Source organism: Muntiacus reevesi, chromosome 1 (genome assembly GCF_963930625.1).
Source record: "Muntiacus reevesi chromosome 1, mMunRee1.1, whole genome shotgun sequence".
Lineage (NCBI taxonomy): Eukaryota > Metazoa > Chordata > Mammalia > Artiodactyla > Cervidae > Muntiacus > Muntiacus reevesi.
Genome location: NC_089249.1, coordinates 199,736,535 through 199,754,792, shown reverse-complemented (window position 1 = coordinate 199,754,792; position 18,258 = coordinate 199,736,535). Strand labels below are relative to the sequence as shown.

The window sequence follows — 18,258 nt, the reverse complement described above, 5'->3', positions numbered from 1 at the left end:
ACCAATGGCCTGAGCAAACTGGGAAATGGATTCTTCCCCAGCTGAGCCTTGGGAGAGAACTGTGTGTAAGACTGTGAGCAGAGGCCTCAGACACACTTCTGCCTGGAGATACAGGGGAGGTATAAGGTGCCGAGTCTGTGGTCGCTTATGACATAGCACTAGCTAGCCAGCACACTCCTCGTGTGATGGCTGAGCAGAGAGCCTGGGGTTTCACAATCACTGTCACATTTAGTCACATGCAGGGGATGCTCCACTGGCTCAAGAAATTCCAAGAGCTTTGGGAGCTGGGAGATAGGAACCACGGCTAACGTTCAAAATATGTATTTAATATTAATATGTCTCAAGACCATATTCCCCAAAGGCTCCACCTTCAATTCCCACCACACTGGGGAGTAAGTAGGTTTTAACACTTGAATTTGGGGGAATACCAGTGGCAATTAGAAACAAGCTCCTGATACCCCAGGTCCCTGTGACCCTGTATTTGGGGTGCCTTGAAGCCCCCACCCCACCCTCAGCCCCCCAGAGCCCTCCCCCTCAACTTCTGAGCTCATCCCAGCCTGGCCCTCTCCAGGTCATGCCTCAGTCCTCCGTTACACATGCCCACCGTGTACACTGTACTGGGAGCTTCTGCACCCAGACACATATGCTTTAGCCAGCTGGGCCTGGCACACAGACACTGCTGACTCAACATACAAAGTTAGAGAGGAGGGAACAAAAGAAAGAACCACATCCTCAGTGTGCACCGGCTCAGACGGATTCAGGTCTGTGCACTGTGGCAGGGGGTGGGAATGGGCCCTGAGGTGTAGGGGCTCCTTCTACCCACCACAAATGAGCCCCTCTTCAGCTTCCCTGTGGCTCCTTATACCCCTGCCCCCACCCTACCTTACGTGACTGTCACCCCATGTGTGTTCTGAGTCAAAGGAGGCCTTGAATCTGACTATTGATGACCGTGTGTGCATCATCCCTGCTCTGAGGGAGGCTGACCAGTCAAGCCGTTGCCTAGCAACATGCCCTCCTGGGGATGCATGGGTCTCCAGGCCTTGGCTGCTGCCTGGGCTGGGACAGTTCTCACTGCCTCACAGGTGGAAGCCTGGCTCTGCGGTATCAGATGGGAGCCTTTCTGGGCCTTGGTGTTCAAGTTGGTCCAATTAGGTGGCAGCACTAACCAGTGTGTGAGGGGATTCACCCGCAGCATGCGGAAGAGTGGGGCCGGGGTGGGAGCCAGTGTGATAAAATACATGGAGCACAAAAAGAGTGATGCTGGTTCATCCTGGGAGCAAGAATCTTGGGGAGCGGGATCCCCACTCCCCACTCCAGCTGGGCGCTGCTGACACGGGCTGGGACATTGTGGGGCCATCCTGAGCACTATGAGGGGTGGAGCACACCCCTAGGCCCCCCACCCACTGTATGCCAGGACCCCCTCAAGTCGTGACAACCACAGACATCCCCAGACATTGCCCAGTGTTCCTTGGGGGCAGGATCACAAGGGTGAGACCCTTCTGGAGGGGGTCGATGTCACGTCTGAGCAGCCCCTTGCTGCCATGGGAAGCACCCTGGGGCCTGCTCTCCCCAAGATTCCAGAATCAGAGCCATGGGCTACCGGGGTGGGGGTGGCTCTGGTTCCTGTGTGCTGTCGGGGGGGGGGGGGCGCCCTTGGTGGGTTTCTGGGCGGGGACCCAGTAATTACTTATGTATCGTGAGGCTGCGGCAGCAGCCATGACCTTCTGCAAGAACGTTTTAAGGTTTCAACTGTCTATCTTGGCAGCTCTTTCAGGAGAACAGCTTGTCCGCGGAGAGAACTGATAATTGTGGGCATTTCAACACACATCTGAAGCAGGGGACCAACCAGGAGAAAGAAACAGTCTCTGACGCGGCGCGCCGGGTTGGAGTTTGTCCCTCACACGAGGGCCACCTCTCGAGATAAAAGATCCGGGAGGCGCTTTCAGCTGAAATGTTCACAAACTCCCAGAGAACAGGGGCTATCAGGAAAACACCGGCTGCTGGGAGGTCACTGAGCTCTGCCTCAGGAGGGAGGGCTGGTGAAAAGCTGGAAAAATCGTTCTCAGCTAAGAATCATCACCCCGGCCTGTGCAAAATACACCTATTTCCATCTGAGCTACCTTTCAGGAGCTCAGTGGCCGCCAGGGACTCGTGGCTACCCTATTGGAAAGCCCAACTCTGGCTAAAAGGGCAGTGGCATCTCCATAAGGAAAGCCAGTGCCATGAAGGCCCATGCGCTCAGCCCTTCCCCGGGCGGGAGCCAACTGGCTATGGTCCCAGCCCCCCACCCTTTCCCCCCCACCCCCCACCTCCCCTCTGCCAGAACTTCCAAACTTATGGGAAGATCCATCTGGTTTCGGGAGGGGGCACCCACATCCAGAGACACTATGAGAGGAACCGGTGAGGCAGGGGGCCTGCCTCCATGGGACACTGGGTGATGTCTGGGAACATCTGTGTGGGCTCAGTTGTCAAAACTGAGGGTTCCTGGCGACATGGGGATGGGGGCCTGGAGGCTGCTCCACCCTCCCCCACAGTGCCCAGGATGCCCACCACACCCCACAGGGTGACCCGGACCGATGTCAGCAGTGTTGGATGGGGAGGACTCCAAACGGGTCCACAATTCTCACTGGAACACCCACCCTGCACACTGGCGTCCCCTGGAGCCTGGCCTGGCAGACACTTGGAAACCCTTGCTGAGGGGATGGAGAACATTTGAGAGGGTCACCGCATCTGGCCAGGCCGAGCAGTCACTGCCCAGGTGACACACACCTGAGGGTGCCTCGGGAGACACTGGGCAGATTCCACAGCCAGGAGACCCGAGGGGTCTTTGAGGGTCTCTGGCACTTAGGTGAGTCCCAAAGGAGGTGCTTTGAGAGACCGACCTGGGGAGAAACCCCCCCCACCTTGCTTCTGCCTGGGGATCAGAGCCACCGGCTGCTTTCAGGCGACAGAGGCGGCAGTCCCAGAAGCAAGATCCAGTTGTCCCAGCAGGGATGCGCACCCCCACCCTCTGGCCTTCGTTCTCTGGTCCCAACTCTGCTCCAGCCACTGAGGTGCGCCAGGGCCAGGAGAGCTGGGGGGTGCGGGGATCCTGAGCGCTCCAAGGTCAGAGTCTGTGCTTTCTACCTTCCTCTTACACCCAATGAACTCAGAGGCTCCAGGTCTGTGAAGCCCCTAGGAAAGAGTGACGGTGGACTCTGGGTGCTGAACCAGAATGTCCTGGAACATGTAGACAGGGGGTCACAGGGCTCCACGAGGGCCGAGGGGTTGACTGAAGAAGCTGGGTACTCACTTGGACCCCTGCACCCTCTTCACATCTATCCCTGCTAGTTGCGCTGGAGACCTCATGGACCTTCACTGCCCCCTAGTGGCCACCACTGGGACTCCCAGCACTCTGGGGATTGCCCCAGCCCCAGACCCCTCCTCTGGAGCCCCACCCAGACTCCAGGTCCCACTTTTAGCCCTGGCTGTCTGCAGACATTCAACACAGTGGATCAAGGTGCTGTCACCAGGATGGACAGTGTGGCCCTTGCTCGGCGATACTCCATCTCCCCTGGACAGGCAGTGGCTCAGAAATGGGAGTCCACTGTCTGTACCCCCTGTACTGTAGGGACCTCAGATGTGAGGGGACTGGCAAACAGGAAGTGCTCCTAGTGACTATGAAACTAACAATCAGGAAAAGCCTTGATCCCCCCCACTTGTAGGAGAGCAGGATCCCTTGGAACAGAGAACTGCTGCAAGGCTAGCCACGTGTACCAGCTCAGGAGTGTTTTCTGTATCTCCCAGCAGTGTCCACTGGGCACTGATGACCTGGCAGCTGGTCACCCTTGGCCATTGTGGGCACTGTGGTGTGTGGAGCAACCTTCCTGGCCCCACCTCCTCGTTGCCAGGAGCATCCCCCCAGTGTGACAACCTCAGATGTCCCCCAACAGGGATCTGTGTCCCCTGAGAGGGGAGCCGGCAGTCAGAATCACCTCCCCTCACCAGGTGAGACCTCCTAGCACAGCTGAATTTTAAAAGGCTCAAGGACTGAAGTGCAGAATATGCCATCCAAAACAAAATGCAGGTGGATTGTGTTTTTATAATCTTGATGTGTTAGACGACCACAAAAAATAAAGAAGACAGGTCTTTCAAAGTTTCAGATCCCTGATGACAAAATGCACTGTGAGCAAAGTGTGGAAACATGCTCCAAAAAACACTTGTAGTGGACTGTGTCCAGGCAGAGAAATAGGTAGAATTTAAACATCACCAGGGTTTCCCTGGTGGCTCAGTTGGTAAAAAATCCTGCAATGAGGCCCAGTTTGCCCTCTGCAATGGCCCACACCGTCTGTGGAGTGTGCTGCTTTCTATATGTGAATAAATTCACTTCTTACCTGGGGAAAAAAAAAAAAAAGAATCCTGCAATGAGAGAGACCTGGGTTCGATTCCTGGGCTGAGAAGATCCCCTGGAGGAGGGCATAGCAAGTCACTCCAGTATTCTTGCCTGGAGAATCCCCATAGACAGAGAAGCCTGGTGGGCTGCAGTCCATGGGGTCGCAAAGAGCTGGACACAACTGAGTGACTAAACACAGCACAGGACAGAAACTCTCACAGAAAGGATGCATCCGGGCCATTCGCCTTAGAGAAGCAGCCGAGCTCATGCAAAAGAGGCCTGGACACTGCAACTAAAACGGTCCTGGCTTGTTGGCTTGGCCGGGACATAAGACTGCACTTGAGAGGGTGGTGAGACACATCCTGGGGTGGAAAGTGGTGTGTTTTTTTGTGGCTGAAGGTTAAAACAAAAATGAGAACACCCCGACTTAAAGTCACAGGCAAGGCAATCTTATTTCCAGGAATTTACCCCAAACAACAACCAACCAAGGACGAAGAAAGTTTGCACAAGCGCATCCATCCCAGAACATAGCAAAATTTAGAAAGAGAGAGAAAAGGAAAGCAATAAAAGAAAATGAACACCCTCCAGAAAAAGCCCACCAACAGACCAGTTAAACCAACTATAAAATTATTCTTAAAGAAATAAATTCTAATTCAAATAACAAGGTCTTGTGGCTTCCCTGGTGGCTCAGGAGTAAAGAATCTGCCTTCCAATGCAGGGGACATGGGTTTGATCCCTGGTTTGGAAAGATCCCACATGCCTCAGAGCAACTAAGCCCATGCGCCACAACTGCTGAGCATGTGCTCTACAGCCCGGGATCTGCAACTACTGAAGCCCAAGTGCCCTAGAGCCCGTGCTCGGCAACAGGAGAAGCCACCGCAATGAGAAACCTGTACACCGCAGCTAGAGAAGAGCCCCCACTCTCCACAACTAGAGAAAAACCCTCACAGTCACGAAGACCCAGCACAGCCAAAAACAAATAAATAAAATCTTTAAAAAAGCAATCATGCCTACAACTGCTAGTTATTAGAAAAAAAATTTTTTTTAATATCAAGGCCCTACTGTATAGCACAGGGAACTATATTCAATATCCTGTGATAAATCACAATGGAGAACATGAAAAAAGAATGTGTGTATATATATATATATATATAACTGAATCACTTTGCTGGACAGTAGAATGAACACATTGTAAATCAACTACACTTCAGTAAATTTTAAAAAAGAAAGAAGTTATAATTTGTCTACAACATGGACTGTTAAGCCATTGTCAGGAAAGAAGATGGAAATCTAGGTTTATGGATGAATGAAGATGCCCATCAAGGGCGACGAGTACATCAAAGAGAAAACCCTTCTTATCCGAAATCCCTTGAGTGAGTGGAATTCAGAGAGGTTTGGGAGGATGCTCACTGAGGTGTGAGCAGCGGTCCCCGATGGGTGTGGGGTTTGGGGTGTCTTGTCTCTCCTTTGTCCATTCAGCTTCTTTTTACAGTTAGCTGGTCGGACATTAACACGTTGGAGAAGGGCTGAGTGGGGCTTACTCATCAAGCACACTGTGATGACACATACACTCTACGTGGCCTCGCCTGGCTCCAGGTGGTTTTCCAAACTCCCCTCCTGCTTGGTGACTTTGTGACACAGAGTTAACACTGAACCTGCACAGGACCTTCGAGGAGCATAAACAAGCCACATGGACCACAGGGCTCCAATCTCAGTCTTGGTCTCTGTCTGTGGGGACAGCTTCCCTCCTGGGCTGAGATAAAATATATATCTTAGCTTCACTGAGGTTTGCTTTACACGTCATACAATCGGTTGGTTGGCAGTACACAACTCGAAGATTCTTAGTTCACCAAGCTGCTTGATGCCCCAGCCCCACAGTTCTGGACCCTCCCCTCAGCACTGTAAGATGTGTCTGGCGCCCAAACACAGTTCACCCCCATTCCCACCCCAGCCCCTGGCAAGCCCGAGCCACCTTTCTGTTCCAACAGACTCACATTTTGTGCTGACTTCATCTAAATGGAATTACACCATGTGCTGCCTTCTTGTCTAACATTTTTTATTTTACACACACACACACTAGATAAAAATAAATGTTATAAAGGCATCAGATCTCCCTCAAATTTATTGCTAAATGGAACACAACCTGAATCAAAGATCCACTAGAACTTTTGCTAGAAACCGGAAGTTGATTCTAAAGACAGATTCTAAAGCCAGACACTTAGAGTAAATGCACTGGGCGGGGCACTCCCAGATGCCAGGGAGCCATCTCATTCATCCCCCTGCTGTTTCCTCTTCCTACATCACAAAAGTCACTCAGAGTCCTCTTGGGAATAAAACCGGAGACAAGCAAATGCGTAACAGTTGAGAGATCAGGACTGAGCTGTATTTTGCTCCTGACTTAATTCTTCCTGAGGCCTCTGGCACATTTCCCAACCTGCTGTCCTCACCAGGGGAACAATATGGTTCAGGTATTTGTTCAGTCCCATGACCAAGCTCTGCTCTGAGTGAATGGCATTGATGGGTCACCCTCCATGCACATGGGAAACGGGATGAAGTGCCACAGACTCTAATTAAGCCTCTTGAGGAGGAAGCTAAGAGCTGGGAAGCAGATGCTACTGTGGGCATGTGCCCATCCTGGGTGCACTAGGACCCGACCTGCCAGCCCCATGTCCACCCGCTCCGGGAGCCTAGATGGAAGACATTCTCTGTGGCTCCCACGTGCTCTTGGCAGGTGAGACAAACCCCCAAAAGTGAGAAAAGCTGGGAAGATGCAGGCGTGCATGGCCAGGACGCCTCTGAACTCATCCTGGCTCCAAACAGCAAACCAAACACCTGAGTGAACTCTAAACATAGAGAAAAGAAAAACCTCATGACACCAACCTGTGCTTGCTCAAGTCCTGGTTGTCTTCAGCAACGAGGTTCAGAAACCCAGTGTCTGCTCCCTGGAAGAAAAACGAACCATGTTAGCTGGGTCTGATTTGGCCTGAACCTCCACATGGGGGTCAGCGGTACTATGATGAGAGAAAAATCCTTCGGCTGGGGGTGCGGAGCATGGAAGGGCTGCCTTCTGGTCACTCTGCCCGACATCGGGGATGGTACAGACAGGATGCTTCAGAATGCAGAGAGAAGAGAATAACATCAAGGGCGACTTGCCAGGAAGGTTTGCTAGCGATCTGCAGTGGTATCCGTGATGAAGTTTCCACGTGTCCCGAAACTGAACTGGATGAAAGGACTGGATGTTCATATGACCATTTATAGTTTATAGAAGATGTTCACCTGCATCATTGGACCCCCATGGTCTCCTGGGAGGAAGGCAAGAGGACTGAGTCAACCCCCTGTCTTGGGGTACTCAGCTCACCCACGTTTGCCTGAGGCATGTGACCAACTAAATGCAAGGTGGGGTCCTGAGGCAGAAAAAGGACATTAGGGAAAACAAGTGAAATCTGAATAAAAAGAGTGGATCGAGGTGGCAGAAATGTATCCATGTCCAGCTCTTGGTTATCACAAACAAACCATTCTTATGAATGACCCAGTCATTGGGAGAAATTAGGTGATGGGTAATTTTAAATGCCTCTGAAAATCTAAGTTATTCTAAAAAAAATTTTTTTTAAACTTCAGTTTAAAAATTTAGGGAGGGACTTCCCTGATGGTCCAGTGGTTAGGACTTCAAGCTTCCACCGCAGGGGGCGTGGGCTCCATCCCTGGTTGAGGAAATAAGATCCCACAAGCTGTGTAGTGTGCCCCCAAAATAAATAAAGTTTTAAATACATAAAAATTTAGGGAACCCTCCTACACTGTTAGTGGAAATGTAAACTGGTACAACCACTATGGAGAACAGTGTGGAGATTTCTCAAACAACTAAAATAGAGCTGCCACAGGATCCAGCACTCCCACTCCTGGGCATATATCTGGAGAAACTCTAGTTCGAAAAGATTCATGCACCTCAATGTTCATAGCAGCAGCACTGTTTACAATATCTAGGACATGGAAACAACTTAAAAGTTCATCAATAGATAAACTGATATAGAAGATGGTGGAGGAGTAGGACAGGGAGACCACTTTCTCTCCTACAAATTCATCAAAAGAATAACTGAACGCAGAGGAAACTTCACAAAACAACTTCTGATCGCTAGTTGAGGTCATCAGGCACCCAGAAAAGCAGCCCATTGTCTTCGAAAGGAGGTAGGACAAAATATAATAGATAAACTGATATAGAAGATATGGTATATCTAATAAAGAACATAAGATATATATATATATATACACACACACGAAGTGTTGGGCATGCAATCATGTCCGACTCTTTGTGACCCCTTGGACTGTAGCCACACTCCTCTCTCCATGGAATTCTCCAGGCAAGAATATTGGGGTGGGTTGCCATTTCCTCCTCCAGGGGATCTTCCCCACCCAGGGGTTGAACCTGAGTCTCCCGCATTGCAAGCAGATTCTTTACCATCTGAGTCAACAGGGAAGCCCCAATATACATACACACACAACAAAATACTACTAAGCCATAAAAAAGAATGAAATAATGCTATTTGCAGCAACATGGATGGACCTAGAGATTACTATAGTAAGTGAAGAATCATAAAGACAGAAAAAGACAAATACCATGATATCACTTATATGTGGAATCTAAAATAATTATACAAATGAACTTATTTATAGAACACAAACAGACTCATAGACTTCAAAAACAAATTTTCGATTTGGTGAGGAGGGATAAATTCGGCTTGCAATTAACATATACAGACTACTATATATAAAATAAATAATCAACAAGGACCTACAGTATATAGTACAGGGAACTCTACTCGGTACTCTGTAACAACCTATATGGGAAAAAAAAAACTGAGATAGAATGGATACATGTATATGTATAACTGAACAACCTTGCTATACACTTGAAACTAACACAACATTGTACACCAACTATACCTCAATATAAAATAAAAATGAAATTTAAAAATGTAAATGCTATATTTTTTGTTGTTGTTGTTTAGTCGCTGTTGTGTCTGACTCTTTGCAATGCCATGGACTGCAGCATGCCAGGCTTCCCTGTCTTTCACTATCTTCCAGAGCTTGCTTAAACTCATGTCCATTGAGTCAGTGATGCCAACCAACTATCTCATCTGTTGCCCCCTTCTCCTCCTGCCCTGTATCTAACTGGTTGTCAATTAAAGGCCAGGATGGAGAACCGACGTCCCCACCATCGCCTGCAGGTGGTGCTGCAGCCCCAGGAACACCCTCTGGGCTCCAGCAGCAGCTCTGATAGAAACTCCTCCAGCAGCAGTGTCTGCTCTACCTTTCCCAACAGCTTAGGATTGGAGCTTCTCTGGCCACTGAGGCCAGAGGGGCGCCCTGGGCAGTGTAGAGCACAGTGGCCCACAGGGATGAGAGATGAGAGGGTTGGAGCAACGCGACCACAGACCTGAGGCCAAGACTTGCCTCAACCTTGAAGGGACCATCTATGCGTCTGATTCTTCATTTTTGAATCAATTAAAGGCTCACGAGAAGTTGCAAAACTAGTACAGAAGGGTGCTAGGGAACACTCTTCACCAAGCCCCCTGACGGCCGCTCCTTACACAATTCAGGAACATTATCCAAACTGGAGAGAGTGACTGATAAACTAGGCACCTTTTTTTTTTTTTTTTTTTTTTGAAGTCCTACTGAGATACAATTCTCATGCCATACATTTTGCTTATTCAAAATGCACAATTTTTTTTTAAAAAATGCACAATTCAGTGGTCTTTTTGTACATTCACAAAGTTGTGTAACCATTATCACAACCAATTTTTGAACTTTACCCCAAAAGAAGCCCTGTCCCCATCAGCAGTCACTCTCCTGCTCCCCCAGCCCCTGACAACCAGGAACCCACTCTCTGTGTCTGTGGACCTGCCTGTTCTGGACGTTTCCCATCAGAGGTCACACCCTGTGTGTCCTTCTGTGTCTGCTTCTCTCATCGAGCATCATGTTCTCAGGGTCTGTCCACACGGTAGCCAGTGGCGGGGCTTCTCTCTTTTGTGTGGCTGAGTGGTGCTCCAGTATGTGGAGGGACCCTGTGTTTATCCATAGTCCACTGATGGATGTTCAGGTTGTTTCCACTTCTGGCTCCTATGAATCACACTGCTGTGAACACGGGTAGCTTATGAATCACTGCAGAGATGGCATCTTTCTCTGCCCTCACGTCTACCATCTGCCAATCTCCCCATCCCCAGCCCTTTAACGCCAGCTGCAGGCTGTCCTCTAGCCCTTGAAGCTGGACTTGGGCAGGGAGATGAGCCCCACAGAGCCCCCCACCCTGGCTATGCTCAGCCCAGACCGGCTTTGACTAGAGTAGAGAGCAGTGAGGACAAAACTCGTCCCCGGGGCTCAGAGAGAGCAGGCTGCGAGGTGCAGCAGCTGGTGCCAGGCTGTGCCTGTGACCTTCACTGACAAAAATGCTGGGCTTTCACCTTCCTGCTGCGGTGAACTCCAAGCTCCCATGACAGGCCCCCATGAATTGTGGAGGTGGGACCATGAGGAGGATCTCCTATAGAATCTGCAGTTGTTGGTCAGTCGCTAAGTTGTATCTGACTCTTTGTGACCCCATGAACTGCAGTCTGCCAGGCTTCCCCGTCCTTCACTATCTCCCTGAGTTTGCTCAAACTCATATCCATTGAGACAGTGATACCATCCAACCATCTCATTTCCTGTCATCCCCTTTTCCTCTTGCCCTCAATCTTTCCCAGAATCAGGGTCTTTTCTAATGAGTCAGCTGTTTGCATCAAGTGGCCCAAGTATTGGAGCTTCAGCTTCAGCATCAGTCCTTCCAATGAATATTCAGGGTTGATTTCCTTTAGGATTGTCTGGTCTGATCTTCTCCAAGGGACTCTCAAGAGTCTTCTCCAGCACCACAATTTGAAAGCATTAATTCTTTGGCACTCAGCCTTCTTTATGGTCCAACTCTCACATCCGTACATGACTACTGGATAAACTATAGCTTTGACTGTATGGACTTTTGTTGTCAAAGTAATGTCTCTGCTTTTTAATATGATGTTTAGGTTTGTCATAGCTTTCCTTCCAAGGAGCAAGTATCTTTCAGTTTTCATCTTTTAATCTGCAGAGCTGGTGGAAAATGTGACTGTGGGACCTCTTGTTCAAAAATTATGACAAATTTCAAAACAGTGACAGCAGAGACCTAGGGTGCAGGGGCTGTAAGAAGCCAGGCCTGCCGACCCCACTCACACCCTACCCTTGGAACTGCCGACAAGTGACTTCACTGCAAGGAAAGAGGCCAAGCTCACAACGGTGGCAATCAGGGACCCAAGAGGATAGGACAATTGCACACTCTTGTCATGGGTGGCACTTTTTTTTTTTTTTCTGACCACACCACATGGTTTTCGGGTCTCAGTTCCCCACCAGGAATTGAACTTGTGCCTCTTGCCTTGGAAGCGTGGAGTCCTAACCACTGGACCACCAGAGAAGTCCCCCGAGTAAAACTTTTTACAACCTGTGAGCCCCACCTCATCCACATGCTTTCCTTTTTTTATTCTTTTTAAAAAATTAAGATAGAATTCACCTACTATAAAATGTCCAATTTGATGGCTTTCAGGAGAATCACAGGTTCTGCAACCATCACACTAACCCCGAGACACCTTTGTCACGCTCATCAGCATCACATGGCTCAAAGCTGAGGCTCCCAGGGAGATGCGAGATCTTAGGGACTGCAGGAGCTGCGAGTGCTCTGCTCACCACGCAGTCCATGCCACCATCACCGAGCCGGCCCATGGTGGGATCTCACTAGTTCTGGGGATTCTACACAATCCAGCTGGTGCCAAGGGCAGAGCCTGAGGAGCCCAGTGGATCTGGGAAGAGAGTACTGGCCCCAAATAGAGCTGTGCGGTGCTGGAAGAGGCCCACCCTGGGTACCATGTTCCCTGACCATCATGTGGAGGCAGGTTGGAATGGCTCGGAGTCCAGGGGCAGGAGGCCTGACACTCAACGCCAAGCAGGAGTGAGACGGTCAGAGCCAGGACATAGCACCCTCAGCCTGGCTGAGAACTCATCTCACAGCCCTACGGCCAGGACTCCAACACGGGCTGGGCTTCATGGGGCTAAATCCAGGCCTGGGTAGGGCTAGTCTTTTCGGAGGCTCCAGGGAAGCACAAGTGTAAGTAAGTGTTAGTCACTCAGTTGTGCCCGACTCTGCGACCCCATGGACTGCAGCCCACCTGGCTCCTCTGTCCATGAGATTTTCCAGGCAAGGTACTGGAGTGGGTTGCCATTTCCTTCTCCAGGGGATCTTCTCAAGCTCTTGCCTTTTCCAGCTTCTAGAGGTGCCACATCCCTGGCTCACAGCCCCTCCCTCCATCCTCACCGTCACCAGCACAGCATCTTCTGTCTCTCTGCCTCTGGCCCTCCCCCTCCCTCTTATAAGGACCTTGTGATGACACTGGGTGCCCTCAGAGGATCCAGGGTTGTCCTCATCCTAAGGGCCTTAACTTATTCCCATCTGCAGAATCCTTTTACCATGTACAGTGAAACACAGGTTTTGGGGACTGGGGCATGGACATTTTTGGGGGGCCATTATTCTGCCAACTGCACACTGTAATAATACCTGACAACATGAGTGAATCTAGCCCTGGAACTTTGCATTTAAGAGCAGATCCCAAGAGAGTACAACGTAGCATGATATCCTATTTATAACGTTAAAAACAACTCAACTTTCTAAAATAGATTTTTAGGAGTAAAAATCTACTCAAAGTATGCTGTTAAGGAGTACATGTAAACAAGACAGAATTAAACAAAAGACAGGAAATGTGACATGAGATTCCACCTTGGTTGCCTTGGAGACCGGAGCCAGGTGGGTGAGTTGGGTGGGGAGGGTCTCAGGAACAGAAGAGAACTGGCGAGGCTCTGGTTTTTGTGCTCAGTGGTGAGTTTGTGGGTGCTCACTATTAAGAATATATACACAAAAGAGGACCTACATTCAAAGGAATATTACTCAGTGCTAAAAAGGAATGAGCTATGAAGCAGGGAAACACACTGAGGAACCTCAGATACAAGTCACCAAGTGAAAGAAGCCAGTAGAAAAGGCCATACACTGGACTCCCCTGGTGGTCCAGTGGTTAAGATTCAGTGCAGGGGGCCTCAAGTTTGATCCCTGGTCAGGAAACTTAAGATCCCACATGCCCCATCGTGCGGCCAAAAAAGTTGATTAATTCATTAAAAGGTTGAAAAGACTATACACTGTGATTTCAACTGTGGGACATTCTGGAAAAGGCAGGACTCTGTAGACTAGAAGGATCAGTGGTTTTGAGGGCTGTGGGGAGGAGGGATAAACAGGTAGGGTCCAGAGGCAGTGAAATGACTGATAATGGATACATTTGTCTGAACCCACAGAACACATAGCACCAAGACTAGACTCAGATGTCAACTATGAACTTTAGTTAATAACAACATATGGGGACTTCCTTGGTGGTCCAGTGGCTAAGACTGCTCCCAATGAAGGGGGCCCAGGATGGATCCCTGGTCAGGTAACTAGATCCCATGTGCCGCCATTAAGACTGGTGTAGCCAAATAAATAGTAAATAAACAAATACTTTTTAAAAGTAACAATATATGGATATTGGTTCATCAAGTATAACTGAGGTACACTAATGCAGGATGGTAATAATAGAGAAAAGTGTATGTGTGGGTATGTGTGCCTGTGTGTATGGAGGGGGTATGTAGGAGCTCCCTGTACTTTCTGCTCAATTTTTCTATAACCCTAAAGTACTCTAAAAAGCAGCCTATTAGAAGCTGGGTGAATTGGACTTCCCTGGTGGCCCAGTGGTTGAGAATCTACCTGCCAATGCAGGGGACACAGGTTCCATCTCTGGTCTGGGAAGATTCCACACGGCAAGGAGCAACTAAGCCCATGAACCAGAACTACTGAGTCTGCACTCTAGAGCTCACTAACCACAGCTACGGAGCCCATGTGCTGCGACTACTGAAGCTCACACACCCTAAAGCCCATGCTCTGCAACAAGAAGCCACTGCAATGAGAAGCCCGTGCACTACAACTAGAGAGTAACCCCCGCTTGCTGCACCTAGAGAAAGCCCTCGCAAAGCAATGAAGACCCAGTGCATCCAAAAGTAAGTAAATAAAATTTTTAAAAAAGAAAAAAAAAGCGGGATGAATTGGGAGAGTTATACTGAGAGCCAGGAATTGTGAAAAGGAAAAGAAAGAAGGAAGGAGGGAGGAAAGAGTGACGCCACTGTAGCCCGGGTGAAGGCTCCACACACCCATGACCAGCAGGTGGGTCAGGCTGTTGTGAACCAAGACCCAGACACAAGCCTGTCAGCCCCGCCAAGTGGATTTTCTACGTTTCTCCCAAGGTCCCTGCCAGTATCATAACAGGATCACACTGCCCAGATCAAGATCTCCTGGCCCCTCCAGCCTACTCCAAAGTAGAAGGATTAACCTACTCCCCAAGCCAGGGGACCAGGGCGGACTTATGGGCGGATCAGACAAGAGCCTAATAGAATGTGCCCTGGGATTACTCCCAAATCCCATTTGGCCAATGGAAAGCATATTCTGGCTGGTGCTGAGCCGATTTCTGCAGATTTTGAGAGCAGGAGGCAACCTCTTTCCTTCCCGCCCATTCACCATTTCCACCCTCACCATTCGCATTGCCACTCCACCTGGAGAGATTCCATCCCTTCTACCTCCTGGCGTACAGCACCAGGCCAGGCCTCTCTTCCTCTCTCTGCTCCAAGGCGCGTGCAAACGCAGAAATGAGACAGAAGAAATCTGTCCTCCACCCATTCTTTTTTAATCTCCCTCTCTCTCTCTTTTTTTAATATTTTGTGTATTTGGCTGCACTGGGTCTTAAGATTCAGCATGTAGGATCTAGTTCCCCAACCTGGGCCTCCTGCATTGGGTGTGTGGGGTCAGCCACGAGACTTCCAGGTAAGTCCCTCCACCCTGTTTCTGAGGCCAAAGCTTTGTGGGTAGGAGGGTGAAAGCAGCTGAAGTAAGTGGGCATAGGTGTCCCAAGTAGGGTTCCAGAAACTACAATTCTCCCTAGACTGCCTGGGAATGGACTGTGACCCTAATTCCTGGTGAAATCACTGAGACAGTCAGTCACTTCACAGAGCATTTCTCCTTTGGTGGCACCTTTTTTTTTTTAGGAATATTGGCAAGTAACTTAATGCCCCCCATCCTGATATCCAGGGCTCCGTTCACCTGCTGTGGCAGCGTTTCCAACACCGCCATCCTCCAGAGATTCAGTTCATGCCCTACATGCTGTCTCCTCCCACTTGCCACTCGGGGTCAGTTCTCCTCCCGCTCGGGGTCAGGGCGGCTCTGCGTGATCACCTGCAGTGATAGCAGGTCACTTCTGAGATCAGTCATAAAAGATGTGTGGCTTCTGCCTGCGCTCAGCTAGCCAGCCACCATGGAGTGAGGAAGCTCAAGCAGCACCGTGGACAGGGACCATGTGGGGCACCAATCTGAAGCGGCTGCTCTGACCCCACTGGGCCTTCAGATGAGACGGTCCTGGGCTGACACGTGCTCCATAGCCTCCCGAGGGACCTTGGGCCAGAACCACCAAGGGAAGCTGTTTCCAACCCACAGAAACTGTGAAAGAATGAACATTGGTAGTTTACACTAAGCTTTCAGGGACTTCCCTGGTGGTCCAGTGGCAAAGACTCTGTGCTCCCAATGCAGGGGGCCCGGGTTCCACCCCTGGACAGGAAACTAGGTCCCACATACTGCAACTGAGCCCACAAGCCACAACTAGAGAGCCCATGCACTGAAATGAAGACCCAGTACAGTCAAAATAATGAAACAAAATATAATAAAATAAAAAATAAGTTTTCAGGGTAATCTGTTACACAGCAAGAGATAACTGATACACCTATCATCCAGGCTGATTCACCTGACAGCTCCACATTATTTTTTCTTTTTCAACCACTACAATTCTCTAATGGCAAGCCACCAACAGCACTGGAGTTTTCATTTTCTGCTTTCCCCCTCATCTATAGATCTGATCATCTGGGAGATATAAGAGACTAAAGGGACTTGGTAAATTCAACAAGGGGGGAGCAATAGAACAATTAGGATGAGAAAATGAAGCCTTTGGGATTCACAGATTATCAAGAGATACCATCGCCTGATTCTGAGACCAAACAAGTCCACTACTTTGATCTGCTTCGCTCTAAAGCAGGGTCTTGGGCCTTCCCTGGTGGTCCAGTGGCTAAGACTCTGTGCTCCCAATGCAGGGGGCCCTGGGTTCCATTCCTGGTCAGGGAACTAGATCCTACCTGCTTCAACTAAAGATCCTGCATATTGCAACTAACACCCGGCGCAGCCAAATAAATAAACAAACAAATAAATAAATATTTTAAAAAATAAATAAAAAACAAAGCAGGGTCTTGCCCTCAGTGCTACTGATGTGGAGGCTGATCATTCCTTGCTGGGGGGGTGGGCGTCCTTCTGGGCACTGTGGGGGGTAGAACAGCCTCTCTGGCCCCACCCCTCATTCCAGGAGCCACCTGCCAGTTGTAATAAGCACAGATGTCCCCAGACATGGTCCAGAGTCCCCTGGGAGGTGAGATCACCCCCACTGAGATCCCTGCTCCAAGCACGTCTCTCATGGACAGGCACAGCAGGGACTCAGCATCTGGCAACAGGAAGCCCCCCAGCCTGGGGTACAGGTCCCACTCCTGGGAACCGAGCAGGTTGCCCTGGGATGTTTGCGCCCCCTTCTCTCCCCACACGACATCCCGCCAGCGCGTGGCAGGAACACCTTGCCTCGCTGGAGGCTTGATATAGACCCGCACTGCAGTTATCACCCCAGCCTTCACTCATCACCACAGCAACCATCTAAATGTGTCACCCCGAGGAGCTCTGATTGCAAATGAGGCAGGAGGAGAAGCCTGGGGTGGGGGACGGCAGCCTGAGCCTCGCCACCTGAGCTCCCAGCCCTGAGCCCTCAGAGTCTCTTGGAGAAGTGCCTGGGCTGGACGTGCCTCTCCAAAGTCTTGAAACTGACCCAGATCAGGGGCCAGCACAATTCAGTCCAATGGGACAAAAGGGCCTGGAGGGCTGACTCAGGGGCTAAAGGTCTCCAGGAGCCCAGCAGACTCCTATAGGGGGAGGAGGGTGCTGACCCCGGCTCTGTGTCCTAAGTCTCTCAACACTCCTCCACCTAACATTGGGTGGGGTCTCTCCACTTTCCTATTTTTGACCAAGCTGCACAGCAAGTAGGATCTTGGTTCCCCGATCAGGGATCAAACCTGAGCCTCCTGCACTGGAAGCTCAGTGTCTTAACCACAGGACCACCAGGGGAATCTCAGCATCTCCCTGCTTTATTCTCTAATCACTGGAGGTTTATTCTGCTAGTGCTTCCCTGGTGGCTCAGTGGTAAAGAACCCACCTGCCAATGCAAGAGACGTGGGTCCAGTCCCTGGGTTGGGAAGATCCCGTAGAGAAGGAAATGGGAACCCACTCCAGTATTCTTGCCTGGGAAATCCCATGGTGGATGGAGGAGCCTGGAGGGCTACAGTCCAAGGGGTCACATAAAAGAGTCAATCATGACTTAGTGACTAAACAACAACAACATGATGTAAGCAGGGACCAAACTCAATATTTTTCCAAATAATGAACACAGGGTCTCCCTCCCCAGCCCTGCTGACACGGGGCACATCATCCTCCATACAGGACCGTCCTGGGAGATGTGTGGTGTGGAACAACCTCCCTGCCCCCATCCACTCAATGTCAGGAGCCCCCCCAGTGTGGCAAACACAGATGTGCCCAGACATCACTAGTGTCCCCTTGGGGACAGGATCACCTGCTGAGCCAGGCATCGATTATCAGACCTCCCACCTCCTGGCACTGTCCTGTATGGAGGGACAGG

The 18,258-nt window shown here is 50.1% G+C and overlaps 1 protein-coding gene across 3 annotated transcripts in view; it reads right to left on the bottom strand.

Annotated features, from left to right (window-relative positions):
* GNG7 (G protein subunit gamma 7) overlaps positions 1 to 18,258 on the bottom strand; it is a 138,052-nt gene that overhangs the window by 87,227 nt on the left and 32,567 nt on the right. For all 3 annotated transcript variants that reach the window (XM_065918099.1, XM_065918098.1, XM_065918100.1), the window contains exon 2: positions 7,253 to 7,314. The gene's annotated coding sequence lies outside the window, so the exon portion shown is untranslated. The remainder of the gene's footprint in view (positions 1 to 7,252; positions 7,315 to 18,258) is intronic.